Source organism: Astatotilapia calliptera, chromosome 3 (genome assembly GCF_964374335.1).
Source record: "Astatotilapia calliptera chromosome 3, fAstCal68.1, whole genome shotgun sequence".
In the NCBI taxonomy this organism is placed as follows: domain Eukaryota; kingdom Metazoa; phylum Chordata; class Actinopteri; order Cichliformes; family Cichlidae; genus Astatotilapia; species Astatotilapia calliptera.
Genome location: NC_137424.1, coordinates 5,311,150 through 5,325,986, shown reverse-complemented (window position 1 = coordinate 5,325,986; position 14,837 = coordinate 5,311,150). Strand labels below are relative to the sequence as shown.

Sequence of the window (14,837 nt, the reverse complement as noted above, 5' to 3'; positions counted from 1 at the left end):
TCCGTCACTGATGGAGCAGGTGTAGTTGCTGCTGACAGTCAGTCGTTTGTTTTCTCAGAGTGAGGCTGAAGTCTGAACTGTTCAGAGCATCAGGTCTCATCAACGTGCGCTGCTGTAACGCCGCTTTGTCCTCTGAGATCACCAGGTATGAAACCTGAGTGCTGACAGAGCAGCATGTTCCCCCTCATTCACCTCCACCACCACAGCCAAGGCATGCTGGGAAACTGAGGACACACAGACGGAGAACTGAAGTGTCTGCTGTGTGTTCATCTCAGAGTCCTCACAGGTGACACATTAGCTCCAGAACACCAAGCCAGGTGTTTGAAGCCTGACAGGGATTCTTCCCATCCAGAGGGAGGATTTAGCTGCACAACAATGAACATTAGTGTGTAGTTTAGAAACACAGACTGTGCCTGCACTGCATCTAGTGAAGAAAAGTGTTACTGCGAGAGAACGAGGCTCCTTTAAAGCAGCTGATATTAAGGTTGAAAAATCAACAATAAGCTGATGTAATCAACGTTTCACAAAATGGTCAGCAGCTAAAATCTGGAGCCGTTCTTTGGTGGTAATTAACAGTTTGTTCTTGTTAGCTAATTATGTCATTAAAGGTAGCAGCAGAAGCCTTGTGTTGAAAGCCCATTCACTCACACATTCACACAGTATGTGTGTGTCTGTGTTACACTGTGGACATCCCTTCTGTTGGAGCGCCATCTTGTGGCAGGTTTAAGAAATGTTCTTCTTGTAAATCCAAACTGATGCACCTCCATAGCAGACTGTGGAGGCTTTCAGTGACATGAAGACTTGATTTATACTGTCATATTCTCCTGTTACACAAAGCACAGCACGCTGAACATGGATGAACTGAAACTCCCAGCATCTGACTGAGGAAAAGCACAAATCATTCTCACACTGACTCCTGCTTGATTTTAGATTTGCTTTCAAATCCTCACACTTTCATATGAAGCACTAAATGGGCTCCAGACTGTTTATCTCAGCTTCCTGTCAAACACACTGCTGCTCACACCGAGGCTCAGTTTACTCCTCCAGCCTGGCTTAACCTGCTGTCTGTTAAAAACAGTCCCACACTCCTCTGTTTAATCCTTCTGATCAGACTCTTTGATTTTGTATTGTTTTTACCTGAAGTTGTGTTTTTGACATGGTTCTGTCTGTGAAATAAAGCTCACACACACACTGCTACAGTCCTTCATACACTTAGAAACGAAGCTGCTCCTTTCCTCAGTGCTGACACATAAAGAAGAGTTGCTTTTATATCCAACACGTCTCTGTTCCAGAAAACAGCTTCAGCAGCCTCTGAGTCTGAACTTGGAGTTGGTTATAAGCCACAGGCCTGTGTGCACAGCAATGAGGAAATATAATGCAGTAAGTGAAACATGGATGTGTGGAACAGATTATCCCAAAGGTTGATTCTGTTCATCTGGACGTTCTCAGTGAAACATTTGGTCTCTCGGTCAGGTGACTCCTTTAGTCTCAGCTGACTGCAGCTTTCCAAACCTTTGTCACTGGATCACTCACTTCATCTCCAACGTGTCCCTGACACAGACAGCTGGAGCCGTTACAGCAAAATCATTGATCATCGTTTTTAGAACATTAGCTGGTGTTGGTGGGCAGGCTAGCAGTGCTAATTGTTAGCACTAGTTCTGCTGCTCTCCCTTTGTCTCTGTTATTGTTGGTCTTTAGTGAACAATAGAAAGTGTCTTCATGAGACTGTTGCCTAATGTTCAAATGTAGATAACACCACCTGCACCAACCTGTTACACAGCACAACCCTCTGGTGTAGCTTTGCCCATACGGTAAAAAAATATATTTTAAAATACATTTTAAAATATATTTATATATTTAAAATGTATTTTAGCACATATATTTTTTGGCCATTTTTTGTATATTTTGAAATATATTAATAAAATATATTTCAAAATACAATTTAAATGTATTTAAAATCATTCAAAAAAATATAAATTTAACCCTTCATATATTTCTAAGAAAACACATTCACATGTAACATCTGAAAGAAATTTTTATTTGATGTTTAAAACATACATATAGCATATCAATCAAGCAAGGAATATTCATTTTATAAGTTTATTCTCATTACATACTTAAACATTCTAAAAGAAACACACACACATATACATATATGTGTGTGTGTATATATATATATATATATATATATATATATATATACACACAGTCTCAGTCCCCCAGCTTTCACTGCAATCCTCAAAGCCCTTCTGGACACGCTGGGAAACCCCTTCCTTACCCCCACTGTAACAAACAAAAGTCACAGTTCTATTACTTTTATCAGAGTTAAAATAAAAATGTGATTTATGTTAGCTGGCTTCATTTAGCAAACAGATATTTCTGTTTATATAGATACAGATATTAATACAGATATATTTTACGCATAATTTACCTCTTTTTTTTTCCTAGATGGGAAGTCTATCCAGTTCACATTACAGTAATGCTAACACCCCTTTTGGTCGTCTCTCCTTACCTTCCAGCATTCATAAATCTGTTGACCTTCTTTGTCTGAGACCAACCACTACAATGCATCATCACCTATTTGTATTGGTAACTTACTTTACAACCTATTTTAATGGTTGCAAAGTAAGTTACTTGTGCTGTATGCAATTTTAGATACACAGAAAGTCTTCACTTACTATATATGGCTGTCATAGTGTCCTTATCAAGGGCAGTTCTTCACTCTGCGCCGATGTCCGTTTTGCTCTGTCCTCCTATAAAAAGCATGAACATTTGAGTGTTTGACTAGTTTTAGATTTCCAAAAATTTGATATTTGTACAACTAAACATTTGAACTACAATTATATGCTATTGAGCGATACTTTTATGGGTAATTTTTGGTAAAGAAACTGGTGACAGAGTTGTAGGCTTTTTAAAGTACTATTAGCTAACCATTTGAACTGACTTTCAAAGCTGATTACCTTTTAAATTGCTGTGGATCAAAACCTCCAGTGGGAAGGCGGCCATTAGAAGAACACGCACCATTGAACCTGAAAATAACAAAAACAAACAAAAAACAGAACAATATATAAGAGTCCGGTAGGGTAATAAATCTCTTCTGAAGCAATATAGTTCATTTTGGGTGAAAAACAAAACATTCCTCTAAAATATATATACTGACATCAGCAATCAACATCATGATTGTAATTATTTCCTTTTTAGTACATCTACTGCTGTTTGCATGTGTCAAGCACTACGACTGTATCTATTGTTGCGTCTGGTTCAGTTTGGGTAAGAAGGAAAAACAGCCGAGTCCGTGTAGGTGACAAAAATAGTGATTTTATTACATACTTCTAAGACAGAAGCATGGGAAGACAAGCGTACAGCCACAGATCTCCAAAGAGTGGACCGTTCCCCATCCTTATATAACCCATGATGACATGGTCCAAAGTTCTCCTTATACAAACATCAGATGATACTTTAGAGAAAAACAAGTGTGTGACATGTCATGTTGTGCAGTTCTGTGAGCCTGTGTGTCCAACTAGAGAATGTCCTGACATGACCTCCCTGTGTAAATAAGGGTGAACGTGCGTGTTTACATAACTCTCTATGTGCATGTTCTGATGTAGGCCTGCAAATTAATTAGAACAAGGTCCTGCTGGACCCTCCAGTTATGGACGGTGAATACAATGCTGTGGATACCATTTGAGACTTGATTACAATGATGATAACCTGCATACATTAATCTTTACTCAGATTACCATAGATATAAAACAAAGATTATACTGTCATCAGATTCCACAATGGTAAATGATTAATGATTGATATTTCTAATTATAACTGTGATCATAAGAATACAAAATAAAATATCTCCTGGTCACACTATGCATATAAATTCACCATATATATCCAGCAAAAATGTTTTGTTATAGGAAAACAAACAAAGGCATTCAATCAGAGGTGAGAAATTAATTGGGAATATGAATTATAGGTGAACTATTCTTTACCTACTAGCAATCAAGCTTCTTTAACCAAGAAGCTTGAAATATTTGAATGTAAAATAAAATAAATAAATAAATAATAATAAAAATAACATGATGTAATTTAAATGCACAACTTACATTAAGGAAATCTGCATTTGTATCCACAGGCTAAAAGTAAAACAGTAAATGTGTTAGTGATAGTACAGGTATTTGTAAAAAAAAAAAAAAGAGGCAGTAACTGTGACGCTTCTAGTGGGATGCTAAATGCAGAGATTTATATTTACAGTATAATACTGCATGTACGGGTAGCTGTGTTGTGAACTGTAACTGAATATTAGAGAATCTCAGAGAAATTAAATGTATTTATTTTTTTAATTTATCAATCATAAAACTGTGTGTTTTGAAGGCCTGTTACGATAACGACTTTTTGTTGGTCGGTATATTGCCCCATAAACAATTGCGACAAGTTATGTCATTGTCATTTTAAGACCATTTTATGTCTTTGAATGTATAATCATAATATAACACCATAATAATGCAAGATCTACACACTTTCAATTGACAAACCAACATCTAATTCTTAAAGTATTTAGATCATTGAAATTAGGAATCAAAATATTAGATACCTTAAAAACTTGAATAAATAGTAAGTTTTCTAACAAATAGAAAACAATGATATTTAATGTTATTGTTTTGTTATCATTATATTTTATTTTTGTAAATATAATGGCGGATAAATTACATCATCAACAATTATTGAGGTCATGTACATGTACTGTGTGTTAAGTCGATATATCGATTATTGTGATAGGCCTACTGTTTTGGTATCATAACGAGCTTGTCAAACATGCATGACCACTAAACAATGTCTAAGCAGTAGTACTGGTCTGAATGACAACAAACATAACTAGTGTTTTGGAAAATCTGTTAGAAAACAGTTATTTCAATAATTATGATTAGCATGTGACACAGACACCGCATAAAAAACCACAACAACAAATACTTACTTTAGGAGGATGGGGGAGGGCAGCATGAGGTTGAGACTTTGACATCTGTAAAAAACAAATTCATGTATTACAAACAAGTCACTTAAAAATACATTAATGTGGCAGACTGTTCCCTGTTCAGATGCAGTGTATAAGTACAATCAGGGCTGTCACAACAATGGGGTGGGGCCAAGTGGCTGCAACCCTAGGTACAATGTGCAGGTATATATAATTACATATAATATATGTGAATAAAGCAAGAATCTGTTTAGGTTAGTCACTGTGCTGACTGATGCTTGCTAGGTTTATATGATTGCAAACTGCACAAAAACAACAACAGCAACAACATTAATGACAATGACAAACAAAATTACTTACATTTATGTAAATCTCACATTAGGAAGATCTGCATTCGATTTCATGGGCTGAAATAAATAGGCAGAAACATTACTGCTAAAAAAATAAAAAACAAAAACTCTAAAAAGCCTAAAAATGACTTAAAAAGCAAGGAAATGTGGAACATTGTAATTAGCGAACATTAATAAAGCATAACTGTCCTTTGTTTCTAACCTTGGTAAGTACTCTGTAGCCAGAAGGAGAGGTAGGATTTCTGTGAAAGCCAAATTAAATGTGAATAGGCTTTGATAGTTATTGAGAAGGCAGAATAATAAGAAAAGGCAAAAGTACGTCACAATATAATTAATTAAGTTACATATTTTGATTACCAAATTATGGAAGCGTGGAGCTGCCACCCAGGCAAAAGAAAAATAGAGCTATATCACGTTATGACGTGAAATGTTTATTGTTCTAACATTATGCTTTTCATGTTTGTATAATACAGTGGTTCTTAACCTTGTTGGAGGTACCGAACCCCACCAGTTTCATATGCGCATTCATTGAACCCCTCTTTAGTGAAAAATAAAGTGTGTTTTTTTTTTCAAATTAGACGTAGATATGTTTTTTACTGGTGCACAAAATGAGCCGTGCACGTCACAGCGGAGGCTCTGCCGAACCCCTGAGACCAACTCACCGAACCCCTAGGGTTCGATCGAACCCAGGTTAGGAACCACTGGTATAATATAATATCACATTATTATAATATACATAATTGTCACGTTCGCACAATATTGTACGGACGTGATAATTATGTACATTTTTCGTACAATGTTGTTCAAACATGTTGTTCAAACATGATAGTATATTGTTAGAACGATAAACTTTTCACGTTATAACGTGATATACTTATATTTCTCTTTTGCCTGGGTGGCAGCTCTACGCTTCCGTTCCAAATAAGCGAGAATAAAGTAATATTATATGGGAAAAGGCACCTGCTAGCTTGATGATGGAGGCTTCTTAGACTGGCCACCCGCCTTGGCTTCTTGTCGCCACTCCATGAAATAAAGGTCCGTTTCCTCCATGCCGGCTAATTATTCATCCTCATTAAAATCTCGTATATGTTCAGTTGGCAGAATTGAGAATTTTACATCTTCCAACCACTTAATTAACGCGAACATAATCGGCTTGTTTCTTCCCGTCTCCTGTATCCGGCCGTTCCTCTCGCTGCCTCAGAGACGTCGTTATTTTTCAAAAAAAAAAAAAAAAAAGAAGAAAGAAAGAAACAGCAACAACTACTAAAGAGAGTTTTTGCACGTTCATTGCACATTTGTGGGAATGTTTAAATATTTAATTTTTATTAATTACTTTTCATTATATCTTTATTTTTTAAACCACCGTGGCAATGCGCATGCGCATACACTCCTGCACGCAAAGGGCTTTGGAGTTGACGTAATGTCGCAATGCATTGTGGGAGCGCAGCACCATCTTGGCAGGTCACGAATCAAAACAAGTTTGCTACGAACCATTCTGAAACGTAGCTCAAAAGAAAATGACGGTATAGAGACAGATTCTGTCCAGATGCAAAGAGACGGTACTTGATTGTTGAAATGTGGACCTGTATGAAATATAGCCGTGGAGTAGAAACCCTGAAGACCAAACCGCTATTGACTTAGCATGATCTACTCTCATACCTTGTCTGTGGAGTCAGAGCATACACGGCGCACCAATTTCGCAATTATAAATCTCTGGAGGCGCACATCCAATTCACCAAGGACTGGGTACAAGATTTGGTTATTTTTAAGCCTCCACGTTGTGAGTACGCCGTCATTCAAGCAAAGGTAAGTCAGCTTGAGTACTGCGAGTAAAATGCGTTTGATTCCCCCCAACATTCAAATTAGTGCTAGCAAAAATTCATTCGTGAGGGGGAAATTACAGTGAGAACATGTAGAGGCTCTGTTAGAGGGATAACATAGTGAGTTCAGTGCATTGATGTGACATTGTCCTGAAGGATTTAGTTATTCTTTATGGTTAAAGAAATTGCCCTAATTAATTCATATTTATTATAAATAATCCTAATTACACATCTTGCTTCCTTGTTTGTGTCCTGTGTCACTAAAAATACATTCTGTTTTAGTTTTATACATTGATTAATGACCTGCAGAATCTCCTTGTCATATTAGGTGTCCATAGTTGTCACTTAAAGTTGAACTTTATGTTTTCTCCCTCTTGAAAGTGATTACATCCTTGCATTACATACTTTAGGTTCATTTTTTGGTGATAGGTTTCTAAAAAGAAACATGCAGATTTAGAATATAACATGCAGCGTTCTATAGATGGATACATAAAAACACTTTATTTGTTACATTTATGATAAATGGATTTGAAAGTAAATAAAACACATTTGTGTCGGCCTTGGCTCATAGTTCTTGTCTTTAAATGAACTTTGTCTGTGTGTGTTTCAGGTCCTGCACTCTTAAAGACTGAATTGCAGCATTGCAGCCACAGGTCATTGTGAGCATCACAGGGAAGGTTGAAGCCGCCCACTGCAGCTGTATGGCTAGAGTCGTGGAGACTTGCAGCCATGTCACTGCTCTTCTGTTTAATGTAGAAGCAACAGTGAGGATCTGTGGCACAAGGACTGTTACAGATGAACCTGCATACTGGGTTTTGCTGGGTAATATGACCAAGATACAGCCAGAGGTTGGCCATAAGATAGACTTCTCCTCTTCAGCTGCCCAAAAAAAAGGTTCTTGATCAAAACATAAACAGACCATCTGTAGTGACAGGTAAAAGAAGCCATCCTCAAAAAAGAAAAGTTCCACCTGCTACTGTGGAGGAGTTGGATCAACTGATGGGACAATATTTTTCCAAGCATAGTTCTGTTCTGAATAACCCATAGTGTTTTAATTTAGGGGGCCATGTAAATACTTTGCATTTACTGAATATGTACTTACTAAATACCACTGTTCAAAAGTTGAATAAAGAAACAAAGAAATGTTTGGCTATTTTTAATTAAAAGCACTTTGTCGAACATCACATCAGTTACAATGTAGAAAAAATGTTATGTATAGTTTACAAATGACAAAATGTTCACATAAAATCATGACAGCATTTGTATAATATCACCCACTACTAGCATTCTGTAATTTACTGTCTCTTTTGAAAACTTATCACTTATCACATGGAGAAACCTTTGGAATGCAAGCATGCTGATCCACACAGGTATGCACACAGGTGTACACATGGGTATTCACAGACGCGGACTACAGCTTTCTTGGCTGCTGCCTCAAAGCACACTGTGCGCTGTCTATCCTGCGTGCTGCACAATATCGTTTATTATTTAGTAACTATTGATATCTATGGCTAGCTAGTTTATTGTGATGGTGCTTTTTTTTCTATTATTATGCTCTTTGTTGTTTGCTGTCTCCTCTGTTTTTTTTTTTTCTCCATACAGGTGACCCAGGAGTTTTTTTTTTGTTGTTTGTTTTTTTTTCTCTCTTCCCCCCCTTCTCACCGTCTCTTCCCCCCTTTGGTTTTCTTTCTTTCTCTCCCCCTCTTTCTTTCATTCTTTCCCCCTGTCCTGTCCCACAGTTATGTCTGTCCCGTTTGCAACTGAAAATAAAATAAATTCATAATTATAATAAAGGTCAATCAAATGGACCAATATGGCAAGGCCATGATGATCCACTTGGTAAAATAAATCCGCTTGGCATCTTTCTTGGCCTCAAGACAACAATTCTGATGGCTATAGATCCAAACGGGACAAAAAAAAAAATAATAAAGTAGTCTCAGAATAGTGAATTAAACGAACATTTATTGTTGATTTTTTTTTTTAACAAGAAAAACATTTTTCAACTGAATAAAAACAATGCCAATAACCAAAATAAATAGAAGCGTACATGAAAACTACACAGTCCTTCACCTTTCTGTCTGATTTTTTTAAGGAAAACAGTTTTTCATTCCACTAAAAACAGGACAAACCCACCAGCATGAACATTAAATAAACTATTACAATTGTAAAACAAAACTCATTTACAAAATGTAATAATTATCAGTGGGTCCCAGGAAATAGAATGTGACATGGGATTTAGATTTCCGTTACCAGGATGGTCGGGTTCAGCGTAGTCTTTATCACCACCTGTCAAAGACACATCATCAATATTCATGTTTGCTCAGGTTATTCACTTGTTCACATCTGTCTGAGATCATTCATACTGTTGTATGGATGTGTGTACAGTATGTATATAATTATCAGCTATGTAAAAGATATTATCATCTCTGTTCTTACCTAGTTGGAAGTCCTCCATTCAAACTCAGAGAGCCGCTGGAGGAAGGTGGTGATCCGAGGGCTGATTCTTGTAACCTTCCTCTTTACGACACGACCTGTCTTGCGGCTTGTACCAAGTTTTGCAGGGCATTTTGTTCCCATGTCTGGATTGATCCTCACAAAGAACCTTTTAACGGAAAAAAGGCTGCTTTAATTTCAAAATTAAAACATACGTTACAGCAATCACCTATATGTTTCTGCAACTGTAAAAAGAGAAGGAGAAAAAAAAAAGAAGAGAAAAAAGGAAAAAAAAAAAAAAAAAGAAAACTTATCACTACATAAACAGCACAAGACTTAAAAGTATTTAACAAGAGCATTTTTCCCTGGTTTTACTACCACACTGGGGCACATGTTCACCAAAACGCAGCAAACCTTTGCCATCTTATCCAGGAAGGTCACCTTTTTACCCTCACATGGAAGAAGTAATCTGATTGGCATGGTGGTATGTAGCATGTAGTTTGAAGCAGGGATTTCGTAGTGCCCCATGTGTAGTGTTGGAACCCAGTCAGGATTTGTTTCATTCATTTCATAGGCTGGTTTGTTGCAATAATGCCAAATAATTAGCAACTCTATAAATAGAAGGTAGTTCTGCATGTTTGTTCTAAGTTTGTGCTATTGAAAATAAAATTAACAGGCTATAAAGAATAATATGAACTTATTTAGAACTTACCTGAATGAAAATACTGGAGCACACCAACAGATATCTGTGGCTGGTAGAGAACTGAATATCAGCTCGTCTCGCAGCTGCTATCCAGGCTAGACGCCTTCTTTTGGTAACATCCAACACATAAGCTCCCTCATGATGCTTCCAGGTGAGGAAACAATGAAAAGAGAGCCTGTTTTCAAGCTTATTCCTTTGTCGGTAGTGCAATCTAACATTACAACCGACCACACAGCAAGCATTTGTTTGGCCTGCTAATATGGCGCCTTGACCAAAAATCCTGGCTACGCCCCATCCCGTAAGATCACGCTCCGGAGCCCTATTAACGTACGGATCTAGAAAGAAGACGCTGCATTTTTAACTCTGAGGGAGATGGAGAATGAGCCTATTTCCAAAACAGTGGAGTGTGTTCCTTTAAGTACTAAATTGTATATATTGTCAAATACTAAAGTGTACATAGCAGTTGTTGTATCTTGTTTACTGTATCACTGACAGATAATTTCAAAGTCAATGAACGCTACATTATAGTGAGATATTGTGTAATGTGAAATACTGTAAGCAAATGAATAAACAACCTAATTCGTGATAGACCTTTGACTCTGTTTTGTTTGAATCCAACTGTTTTTTGCAGATGTGCATAAAACATGTTACTTTTAGTATTGTTATCATTATCATCATTATTGCACTAAATATATTTTAAATAAAGGATACTTTGATATACATTCTACTGTAAGGTTGGAAATGTATTTTCTTCACCCTAAAATATGTTTTGAAATGTATTTTGGTTTGAAAGAAATATATTTTCAATTTCAAAAATATATTTTTTTGGAGCATCACAAATACAAAATATATTTACCATATATTTGAAATATATTTTGGCCAGGAAAAATGTATTTTTTTACCGTATGGGTTTGCTGCTGCTGACTTTGAAAATCACACCAAACATGGAATCAAATATATCGACTCGGCTTAGACTACAGAGAAGCTCGGCACTGCTCACAAAACTCAACACAAAAGGCTTTTTAAAGACAACAATCACTTTGACAGACACACAAACACGACTGAGTACAGAGGAGCTGCTGGTTTGAAGCCACAGAAATGTCCAAATGTTTAAACACACTGCAGCGTTGCAGCCGTGATGCATTTGTGCTGCTAAGGCCACACACATCAGCTGCCTTACATTTTAGTACCAGTTCATCTCTGACCATGGCAGCACAGTCTTTCCAGTACAGTGATGTTGGTGGGGACAGTGGGGACTGATTGTTCATTGGCTGTAAGCCGGTCACATGGACGTTTAACTGGTGCTTTGGTTGCTCTGTAGTCTGTTGTGCCTGTGAGCTGCTCCTAAAATGAGACAGATTATAATTGTCACCATTCTGTTAATGACTCTTATTATGTGCGCTCTCCTCCACTGTCACACTAAACACATTAAACCTTTATTTTGGTGTAAAGTCAGGATTTATTGGCTCTTCTTAAAAGCGTCATGAAGTGCAAAACTCAGCAAACATTATACAAAAGTAGATTTAGAAGCTGAACTGAAAACATTTAAAGTGACAGTCAGCACAAATCCAGCTGACATCTCCATCCAACCCAAGTCTTCATTTAAAGTCATTATAACTGTGACACACGTTTGTTACAGTATTAATCCTGCCTGATGCTGCAGGGCCAACATCATGAAACAGGCTCAGCATTTATTTCCATTATGAAACTTTATCATTAAAAACAAACCATTGTTCTGCAGTCGTCCCAGGACTGTCGGTCAAACGTTCTCTCCACATGTTTAAGGCTGAGCTCACTTTATCGTCTGCCTGAAGGAGGAAAGCAGATGTTACTAAACATCACAATAAAACATATGAAATGGGTGCACATGAGGAACGTCTGCACTGTTAAAGCCATGCAAACATCTTCACACATGAAGCAGCAACACCTCTCAGTTTAGCAGCAGCTGGTAAAAGCCACAGTGATCCTGGAGCCTCCCTGAAGGACTCGTTCATCAGTAACTGTCAGGAGGACGATTAAACCTGCTGCACACGTCCTGTAGTTACACACTCGGGAGGAAAGACGACGTCCTCGCTCTGCAACATGATCTGTGTTTCATCCAGGACGCTCAAACACAGATTGGTTTCCAAATATTAGACGCACTGGTTCTTCATGCGTTTCTACCTGAGCACTCAGAGTCATTTCTACAACAGGCCTCCTTCACCTGCTGGTGCCTCTGTTTCTGTGTTTGGCTGTTTCCATCAGTGCCTGATGTTTGTGATCTTTGATCTGTTCTGAAGTCTCTCTTTGTAACACAAATGTTGTTTGGCTTCTTTTGCAAACAAGGCAAAAGAACTTTAATGGATTCATTTGCTGATCTTACTTTTCTGATGCAAAGCCGTCCTTTCAACGCTTTAGAAAGAAAACCAAACAATGTTTTTAAAACTTTCCCAAAATGTAAAAGCTATTAAAACCATAAACTTCTGCTCCTTGATCATGTGATTCTTCTTCTAGACTGTCTGTAATTGTTATTGCTGATTGTCAATAAAGTTGTTTTTTATAAGTTATGTTGTAAAGGAAGCTTGTGGCGAGGGAGGAGGGGCGACTAAAAGCAGGTTCATATAGTGGGAAAGTCCTCAGGTCATGTGAGGATATTTACTGATGCGTCAACACTGTCAGATAAAAGAACGGCTGCTGCATTTGTTCTCCCACAAATAAGTTTGGTGATGAGTAAAAGAATTACAGATGATGTGGCAGTTTATACTGGGAGCTGGTAGTGATGTTACTGGCTTGAACTGGGTGGAGGACGCACTAATATGGAGGTATGTGGTTTGCTGGGACTCTAGCAGCGTGCTAGTGAGCACAGGTGATATGTCTTCAGACTCTAGGCAACATATTGTTTTTGATATACTTCATTTACTGTATAGAATCAAACACACAGGGATAGAAGTGGATTTCTTATGGCTCCCTGTGAATATCGGTGTTGATGCAATGAACAGGACGATAAGTTTAAAAAGGTGCAGCAAGAAGAAGTCGTGCAGGTTTGACTATAAAATACAGTGAAAGTGAGGTGAAGAGTATAATGAAGGTAAAGATGAAGGACGAGTGGCAGGCACACTGGGACAGAGACGGGAAAGGCAGATATTATTATACAGAAAACAGTCGTGTAGAAGAAGCTGCAGCAGAGACCAGGATGTAATCTGGAGAGTCAGAGTTGGTCACACAGGCTTGAATAGCACACTTAAAAAGGTAAACATGACACAGGAAGTGTGACTTCTGTGGACCAGAGGAGACGTTTGACGGGTTGTTAGCGTCGTCAGGATGCTGGATGGAAACGCTGTGCCTGATAGGATGATTACAGGCTGGACTTTGTCTTCCTGTTACAGATGGATCCAGGCCCTGGATGACTGCTGGACACACATGACCCACACTAGGCTGCCTTCATCCATCCTTTCCTCCTTCACTGAGACTCAGAGTCAGCATGTATGTATTTATCAGTGATTTGAATCCTTTCATTACAGAGTGAAGTGAAAGTAGACGTGTGAACACACTAATAAACACAAAGGGACACAACTACTACTCCATGATGGAAAGCTGAAGTATTACACAGCTTTATGAACCTCCTGTTATCCTGGTAGACGAGTACAGCAATAAATCTTTTACTTGAACATCTTCTGGCTGCAATAAGCTTTGAAATGTGACCATGAAGTTAGAGACACACTGACTGAAACCCACAGCTGTGACTGTGGATCACATCCACACACAGTGTAGCTGCTGTCTCTGTGTGAGCCTTTGCACTGCTGCTCGCAGCACCGTTATATCACTCAGCGCTCGCTGCTGTTATTGAATCCACTTTTTACTGTCCGTGCAATCAAGCTCCTCTGCAGAGCTAGAAAATATCTTCGAACCAGTTTATGTGTTAGGGGATCCTTTGCAGCTGTGACTGTTGCCTCTGTTTTTGTCCTTTGGTTCCTGGGAGCCTTTTACATTTCCATCAGCAACAAATATCTGAACAGGCTTTATTGTAGGAAATACAGGAGTAAATAGTTGTCATTCTTTATTAGATGTTGTTAAAGATGATCAGATGCTTGTTTAGTTTAATGCTGTGGCTTCAGTCAGCATCACTGTGCTGTATAGTTTTATTTTTCTCATCCTTCTGTTAAAGTTGCTGAATAAAAGCTGGTTGGTCTGCACCTCACCGCTGCCTCGAGCCTCCTTCTTTAAAGCAGCAGAGGCTCTTCATTCAGGTATCACAGCTCGAGTTGTTCTGCAGGAGACCCAGAGTACTGTCCTTGGTCCATAATGACATTAACTTTGATTCATGTCAACATGAAGCCTGAACGTCTGTGATGAACACACTATCAGCATCACTGACATGTTTCATCATTTAAAAACACTTCGTGTCATTGTGGTGGTTACAGTGACATCATGCAGTTTGTGCTTTGACCTCCAGAGGGCGACAAATCAGCACAGACAGAGAGCTCCATTCAAACTTTGCTGCCATCAGGAATAATTCTTCAAATATAATCATCAGTGTTTGAGCAGTTATGATATCAGGGACAATCTAGACATGTGTGACAATACTG

The 14,837-nt window shown here is 38.1% G+C and overlaps 1 protein-coding gene and 2 long non-coding RNA genes across 3 annotated transcripts in view; 1 reads left to right on the top strand and 2 right to left on the bottom strand.

Annotated features, from left to right (window-relative positions):
• The window catches only part of LOC145424529 (uncharacterized), a 192,386-nt gene that overhangs the window by 126,224 nt on the left and 51,325 nt on the right, over positions 1-14,837 (bottom strand). The window lies entirely within an intron of this gene.
• On the top strand, positions 6,518-9,878 carry LOC145425116 (uncharacterized). Its single transcript, XR_013905782.1, has 2 exons — positions 6,518-7,122; positions 7,747-9,878. It is a non-coding gene; the product is annotated as an uncharacterized LOC145425116 (long non-coding RNA).
• On the bottom strand, positions 8,786-11,337 carry LOC145424688 (uncharacterized). The gene is made up of 2 exons (XR_013905710.1): positions 9,573-11,337; positions 8,786-9,422 (listed from the first exon to the last, which is right to left on the bottom strand). It is a non-coding gene; the product is annotated as an uncharacterized LOC145424688 (long non-coding RNA).